The following is a 6,690-nucleotide window of genomic DNA, read 5'->3' on the forward strand; positions in this document are numbered from 1 at the left end:
TGAAGGAAACCCCACCCCCCAAAAAATCATCAACTGCCAACAGTGCTTTATGGGCCAATCCCCTATCCAGGATGAAATATCATCGATAGGCCCAATCATGTACAGATCTGTGCAATGATCGTGGAGGCAGTGTCTTCATGAACACAACAACCGTGTGGTTTCTAGAAGGCCGTCCTTCATCTCCCAGCTTTCCGTGGCCTTAGCTCTTGCATTATCCCTCCCTCCCCATGGTGTTCCTTGATCACCATGGATGTATGATCGCTTTTGCATTTGGGGCTGAAGACTCAAGCCATGGTCACGTCTCCTCAGCCCTTGGTCCAGTTATGAGATATGGACTGCTTTGTGAGTTTGCATGTCATCCCCACACAGGGGCCATGCTGGTCTCCTCGGTATGTTTTTCATTTTGGCACATTGGCTGCCGCTATGAGCACCAATTTGCCTTCTATGGGAGTATTTGCATGACTATTGTTTCACAGCGACTATTAAAGAGAGATACATTATAAACACACTATGAGGGGAGAAGATGATTTAAAAAATGTTTCCTCAAATAGTATGAAAAGGTAAGGGATGGGTGACTTTTCTTTTGCTTTGACTTTAGAAGTGTCTATGGGCTCCAGCTATTGAGTATTTTAAAAGTCAGTCCATTCTTCAGCATGGGTGTATAATGAGAGAGATGGAAACAATGACTGCCTGGGGGAGAATATCTGATTTTTCAAGATAGAAGCTCACAAGAAGGCATGGGAGAATATCCACCCTGTTGCGTAAACAGACAGAATGAGAAATTAAAGAGTTTGTGTCGAAGCCATTAGCTCCTGAGGACACGGCACACTCTAAGAACACCTGGCTTAAAGTTGATAGTTGCCATGCTCATCTTCCCATTGGGGAGCCTGCTAGATTTTTTTTTAAAGCAACAGCTGGCTTTATTTATGTGCACCAAATGTGTGCCTGGTACCATGGATATCAGAAAAGGAAACCGGATCTTCCAGAACTGGAGTTACCAATGATTATGAGCTAACTCTTGGGTGTTGCGAATCAAGCATGGGTCTTCTGGAAGAGCAGGAGCAAGTGCTCTTAACCACTGAGCCAACTCTCCAGCCTTACTTAATATAATATTATGACTCTCCAGTTTGGATATCCAACACCCAAATGTACACTGTTTTTGAAAAAAAATTAATTATCACCACTAAATTAATGGCAATCTCTTTTAAACAGTACGCAATTGTTATAACCCGAATCAAAGACAGAAAATACAGTGAGCTGTTCTCTGAAATCCCTGGGTTGGCAGGTGAGATCTCACGATTATGAAATGCTTTGAAATCCTTCCTCAGTTGGCAGGCGAAATCTCGTAATTATGAAATGCTTTAATAAACCTTGTCAGCCTTTGTCTTTTTTTGTCAGCTAATTAAGAAAATATTTGGGTATCCATATCAATTCCAAAGTTTTGAGTGGATTTGCTAGTGTTGTGATTAAAAAAAAAAAGTGCTTATGGTTTTGCTTGTGGCTCACTTTCTCTTACCTGTTGTAACTTTCTGATTTTTGTTAGGGGACCTCCTACTGAAAGGAGATCGGGGCTTTAGCTATGACTCTTCTCAACTTTCCTTTAGTACCCTCTGCACTGAAAAGGCAGGGATTCTCCGAGGTGACTGACTGCACTCACTCATCAGCCATTATGGGTATTTGGGACTGGCTTGGGTCTCTTTCCTTGGGACTCCAACCTGGAGATAAGGACAATACGTTTCTGGGCTATCACCATGTTTTGTTATGGGAATTCTGTCATCGGTCCGCTAGCCAATTGAAAGGAGCAGTTTGATCCAAAGGGCGGAGATTTTACTGGGAATATTGACCCAAATAAAAGGTGGGGCTGTGGAGATGCACGCTCTCTTGTAAGGTAGATGAACTAGCAGTGAGCCACGGGAGCAAACATGGCTGGCGGCTTGGTTTAGGTTCCCCAGCCCCTTTTGGTACGAGACAGCAGTGTAGCAGCTTCGTTCTGTCTTGTAAGTGTAGTGCACTGATTTTGCTTGTTAGTAAACTATACTGTGATCCCTTTGGCTTCAGAAACTTTTCAGGCCTTGGTAAATGGAGACATCTCATCCTCCAGTTTTTATATCTCAGCATGGGGATTGGCACAGGACACTCATAGATGGCAATTCTAGAAGTTTCTCACTACCTCATATCCACTCTGTCTCACTTGTTAAAGGAGCATGGCCATAGTACAGCTAAGTCTTTTCCTTGGGTGTTTTTCATGGGTCCCCATGTCTTTACTCTGTTTCACATCTATCAGAGTGACTGACACTCCACTGGTAGACCATGACGGGAGGATTATATTTTTTCCATTTCTACAAACACAGGCAGTTAGTGGAACTCAGGAACTCCATTTCAGATGCTCTAAGTAGGCAGCAGATTGCCTGATACACTGCAATCATGATCAGTTCTAGAACTTTCTCATATTTTTAGTGGTTGACTGAATAGTTTGAGAGACATCATGAGAATTGTATCATCTAAGCAGGATAGAACTAGAATGGATCTTTCTTCCCCAACAACACAGGCCAGCACGCTTTGGCCTTGTCTACGCTGGCTTCCTGATATATAGTCATTCGAAGGGTGGCGTCTGGAGTGACAGACAGTCTGATTAGATGGCTTGGGGATGATTTATTTGGATGTTCCTTAGTTACTTTTCCTGTTGCCTTGATAAAAATAACTGACGAGTGTGACTTACAGAAGGAAGGGTTGATCTTAGCTTGTACTTCGAAGGTACAGTTTGTCACAGTGGGAAAGGCATGGAGGCAGGAGCATGAGGTGGCTGGTCACATGACATCCACCATCAGGAAGCAGAGAGGCTTGAGTGCTGGTGCCCAGATCACTGTCCCCTTTTTATTCAGGACCCCAGCCCGTGGGATGGTGCTCCCCTCCCCTCCCATTTCTCTCTCTCTGCCTCTCTCTCTGTTTCTCTTTCTCTCCCTCCCACTCTCCCTCTCTTGCCTTTGTCCACATCTCCCCTGTCTTCTATCTCTGCCTTCCTCTCCCTCTTTCCTTTCTGTGTCTCTGTCCTCCTCCCTCTTCCCTTCTCTCCTCTCTGCTTTTTCTCTTCTCTCTTCTCTCTGACTCTCTATTCCCCTCCCCCTCCGTCACTGGAAATCAGAAAAACAGGTTCTTAACAGTAGATCTCCGTGTGTTCATTCTACATAACTTAGAGATTTTTTGGATCCCTCTACTTCTACCCAGAGTCCAGTCAGTTTAAACAAATTGAAACAAGCAGAACTTTTATCGGTGTCCTTTGTGATGAGAAGGGCATGCCTCCCTACTAGCCCTTCCACATTCTGCTTCAGGACTTCTGAGTGTTGGGGTTTTTGTGGATTACTCCTCAGAGGGATTGCTGGTGGCTCTTTAGTAACTTGAGCCTGGGAGTTCTGTGCCTGCTGCACAGCAGGGCTGTGTGCCCAGGATTGAGCCAAACCCATAAGAATAAGGGTCCTGAATAATGAGGTGTTGAGTGGGAGGACCAGGGATGAGAAATAAAGAAGACCAATGCAACGGTTGGGGCCAGGAGGTCTTAGATAAATTGATGACTTACACTAAGCAAGTTTATTGAAGAGTATAGCGTTCTCTATGCTATTAACAGGGTGAAAATGGCCAAGGTCAGCAGAGAGCTAAATCAGACAATGTTAGCAAGAATTCCTGATCCTAGCCTGCTACGTGGCCCCTTGAGCAGGCAGTTTTGTTGCTGATACGGCCTTGTTAGCACTCTTGGCAATGCTAAGGGATGGGCATTTCATCTCCCATTGCTGAGCCAACTTAACTACTATGAGAAACATCTGTTGCTGATCATGGCACTGTTGATCTAGCTGTGATGGATTGGTTTCAATTAATTCCATTCAAAATCATAAAATTTGGCTTCCCCAGAGGAAGGGGAAACCCGCATGAGAATGTCACTCTCAGATTTAACAAAAAGAAAACAAGTTGTCTGATCTGAGTAACCACGATGATTGCTGAAATGGGAGAGAGATCTCGGTGGAAGGAGAAGAGCTGAATTTCAGAATGATAAGCCTGGCTTAAGGAAAGCAAAGCACAATCTTAAGTAGAGCTCAGTGGGACAAGATGGCAGCCGTGAAGTTAGGTAAGAAGAAAAGATGGGGCTGGAGAGATGGCACAGTGGTTAGGAGCACGCACTGCTCTTGCAGAAGACCTGAGTTCAATCTCCTGCACACTGGGCTACACAGCCAAGGAGCATTTGGAACTTCTGATCCCTCTGCCTCTCACATACTGGGATTGCAGGCATCAGCCACCATGTCCAGCTAAAAAGACTGCTTTGCAATCCAAGGTTGAATGCTCTAGTCTGGTCAAGCTGACCTGTCCTTGGGGAGAGGTCTTATTTCCCACAGGTTCTTTGTAAATGCTATCAGCCATGAAAATGCCCTGGTCTTGTAGAATAAAATAGAACAGATTGCACCAGGTCATTGCCTGACATTCAGGCTCCTCATCCTGGACACATTCTCTTCCAGGATATGTCATTTTACAGAGAGAGTCACTATCAAACTTGACATCCAATTACAGTTGCTATTGGTTACAAACACAATTTTCCAATAATTAACTGCCAAATCGCCACTAAACCATCTAGTTAAATAACATAAATTCCATCTCGTTATGCATAACCATGACCTATGAAGGACAATGAGGATATTCTCAATAAGTTTCTCATGTTTTTCTCCTGTGGGGCAGGCGAAAAGCTCTTCCAATAGATGAAATCCTTTGGACTGAGAAGGAAGAAGCTGTTGGTTTATTATACCTACCCAACTGGTTAATTTAAATCCATCTTTTCTTATTAGAAAACTATTATGGACCCCATTTTTGTCTTCTATAAAACTATGGATGCTTTAAAAAGGTGTGAGTGGTTTGGATAGTTTTGAACACACAGGTATAAGGGGGATGTCTTTGCTTGCTTGTTTTGTTTGATATTTTGACAAGTTTGTTTTAAAGCAGGCATATATTTGTCTGGGCAGATCTGATGGTTTGATGGATTAGGCAGAAGATTTCAGCTGGATCAGAATCTGATAAGAACCAAGGTTTTATATATATATATATATATGGCTGGTGTGCTGGTTAGTTTTATATCAACTTAACACAAGCTAGAGTCATCTGAGAGGAGGGAGCCTCAATTGAGAAAATGCCTCCATAAGATTGGCTATAGGTACGCCTGTGGATCATTTTCTTAACTAGTGATAGATGTGGGTGATCCCAGCCTATTCTGAGTGGGGACAACCCTGTTCTGGTGGTTCTGGGTTCTCTAAGAAAACAGACCAAATAAGCGATCAAGAGCACACCAGTAAGCAGCACTCCTCCATGGCCTCTGCATCAGTTCCTCCCTCCAGGTTCCTGCCTTGCTTGAGTTCCTGCTTTGACTTCCCTCAACAGACTGTGACCCAGTATATACACCAAACAAAGCCTTTCTGCCCCCAGTTGCTTTTGGTCATGATGTTTCATCAATAATAATTCTACCTAAGAGAGCGGGGAACTACTTCAGATGTCAAATGTGTTTGTCATTGTCTGATAAAAGTACACTGTGTTTTATTTTAGGTTAAGAGAAAACATTTTTAAGATTTTTAAAAATTATATGAACATCTATATGTCTGTGTGTGCTCATGAGTGCAGTGATTGCAGAAGCCAGAAGAGGGCATCAGATCCCCTGTAACTGGAATTAGAGGTGGTTGTGAGCCACTATGTGGGTTCAGGGGATGGAACCCAGGACCCTTGGAAGTTTTTAATCACTGAGCCTTCTGTCTGGTCCATGAAGAGAAAATATTTTAAGAGTAAAAGCTGAGCCAGGTATGGTGGTATATGCCATTGATCCTAGCACTCGGGAGGCAGAGGCAGTTGGATCTCTGTGAGTTTGAGGACAATCTAGTCTACAAAGTGAGTTCCAGGACAGGAAGAGCTATTACATAAAGAAACCCTATCTCAAACCACCTCCCCCTAAAGAAAAAGAAAGAAAAATTAAACTTGGCAGCCATTGGGAAAGATGCAAAGAACCTACCCTCTACCATATATCCAGGAGAAGTGTATAAGTGCTCTGAATTTGGTTACTAATGTTGGATTTTACCTTTATAGACACAAAATGCTATCTACTAAGCAGGTTTTTCTACCTAGATTTGTCTCAGTGGTCTCACACGCTTAACTTAAAGTACACACTGGAATTAATACATCGGGGTAGATGGGAGTGGTTAAAAATGTGATCTTTGAGGTTTATTCAAGGATATTTCCTCAAATCATTTCCTGGAAGCCAGAGAAATGTCCTCAGTGTAAAAATATTTAAGTAATAATGTTGCCTAGATTCAATAAGAAACAGCGAGAGATGTGGCCCTCCCTCCTGCTCAGGCAGTAGCAAATCACTTGCAAAGAATAATTATTTTGAGAAAGACGTGGAGCATTTACTCATGGGACACCCACAGGTAGCTCTGGCATGCTCAGTGATTTGTGTTATTCATCAGATAACTGCATTCGGGGAGTAAGGGAGGGATGGTATTTGGCCCTCAGACTTGTCATACGCTTAAAATGACTACATATTCTTCCTGATTCTTTCCACAGAGGTGACATCTAAGCTTCCCCTCTCCTTTGTCCTCATGAAAACACAGCTCTCAGCTCAAAAGGATAAATAAGAATTTATTCTGGAGCCAAAAATGAGTGGTCATAGCT

At 43.1% G+C, this 6,690-nt stretch overlaps 1 non-coding gene across 1 annotated transcript; it reads right to left on the reverse strand.

Annotated features, from left to right (window-relative positions):
• Nucleotides 1-324: 324 nt before the first annotated feature.
• LOC131898708 (U6 spliceosomal RNA) lies at nucleotides 325-433 on the reverse strand. Its single transcript, XR_009376011.1, has one exon. It is a non-coding gene; the product is annotated as a U6 spliceosomal RNA (small nuclear RNA).
• Nucleotides 434-6,690: the final 6,257 nt, after the last annotated feature.

Source organism: Peromyscus eremicus, chromosome 23 (assembly GCF_949786415.1).
Source record: "Peromyscus eremicus chromosome 23, PerEre_H2_v1, whole genome shotgun sequence".
NCBI classification, from domain to species: domain Eukaryota; kingdom Metazoa; phylum Chordata; class Mammalia; order Rodentia; family Cricetidae; genus Peromyscus; species Peromyscus eremicus.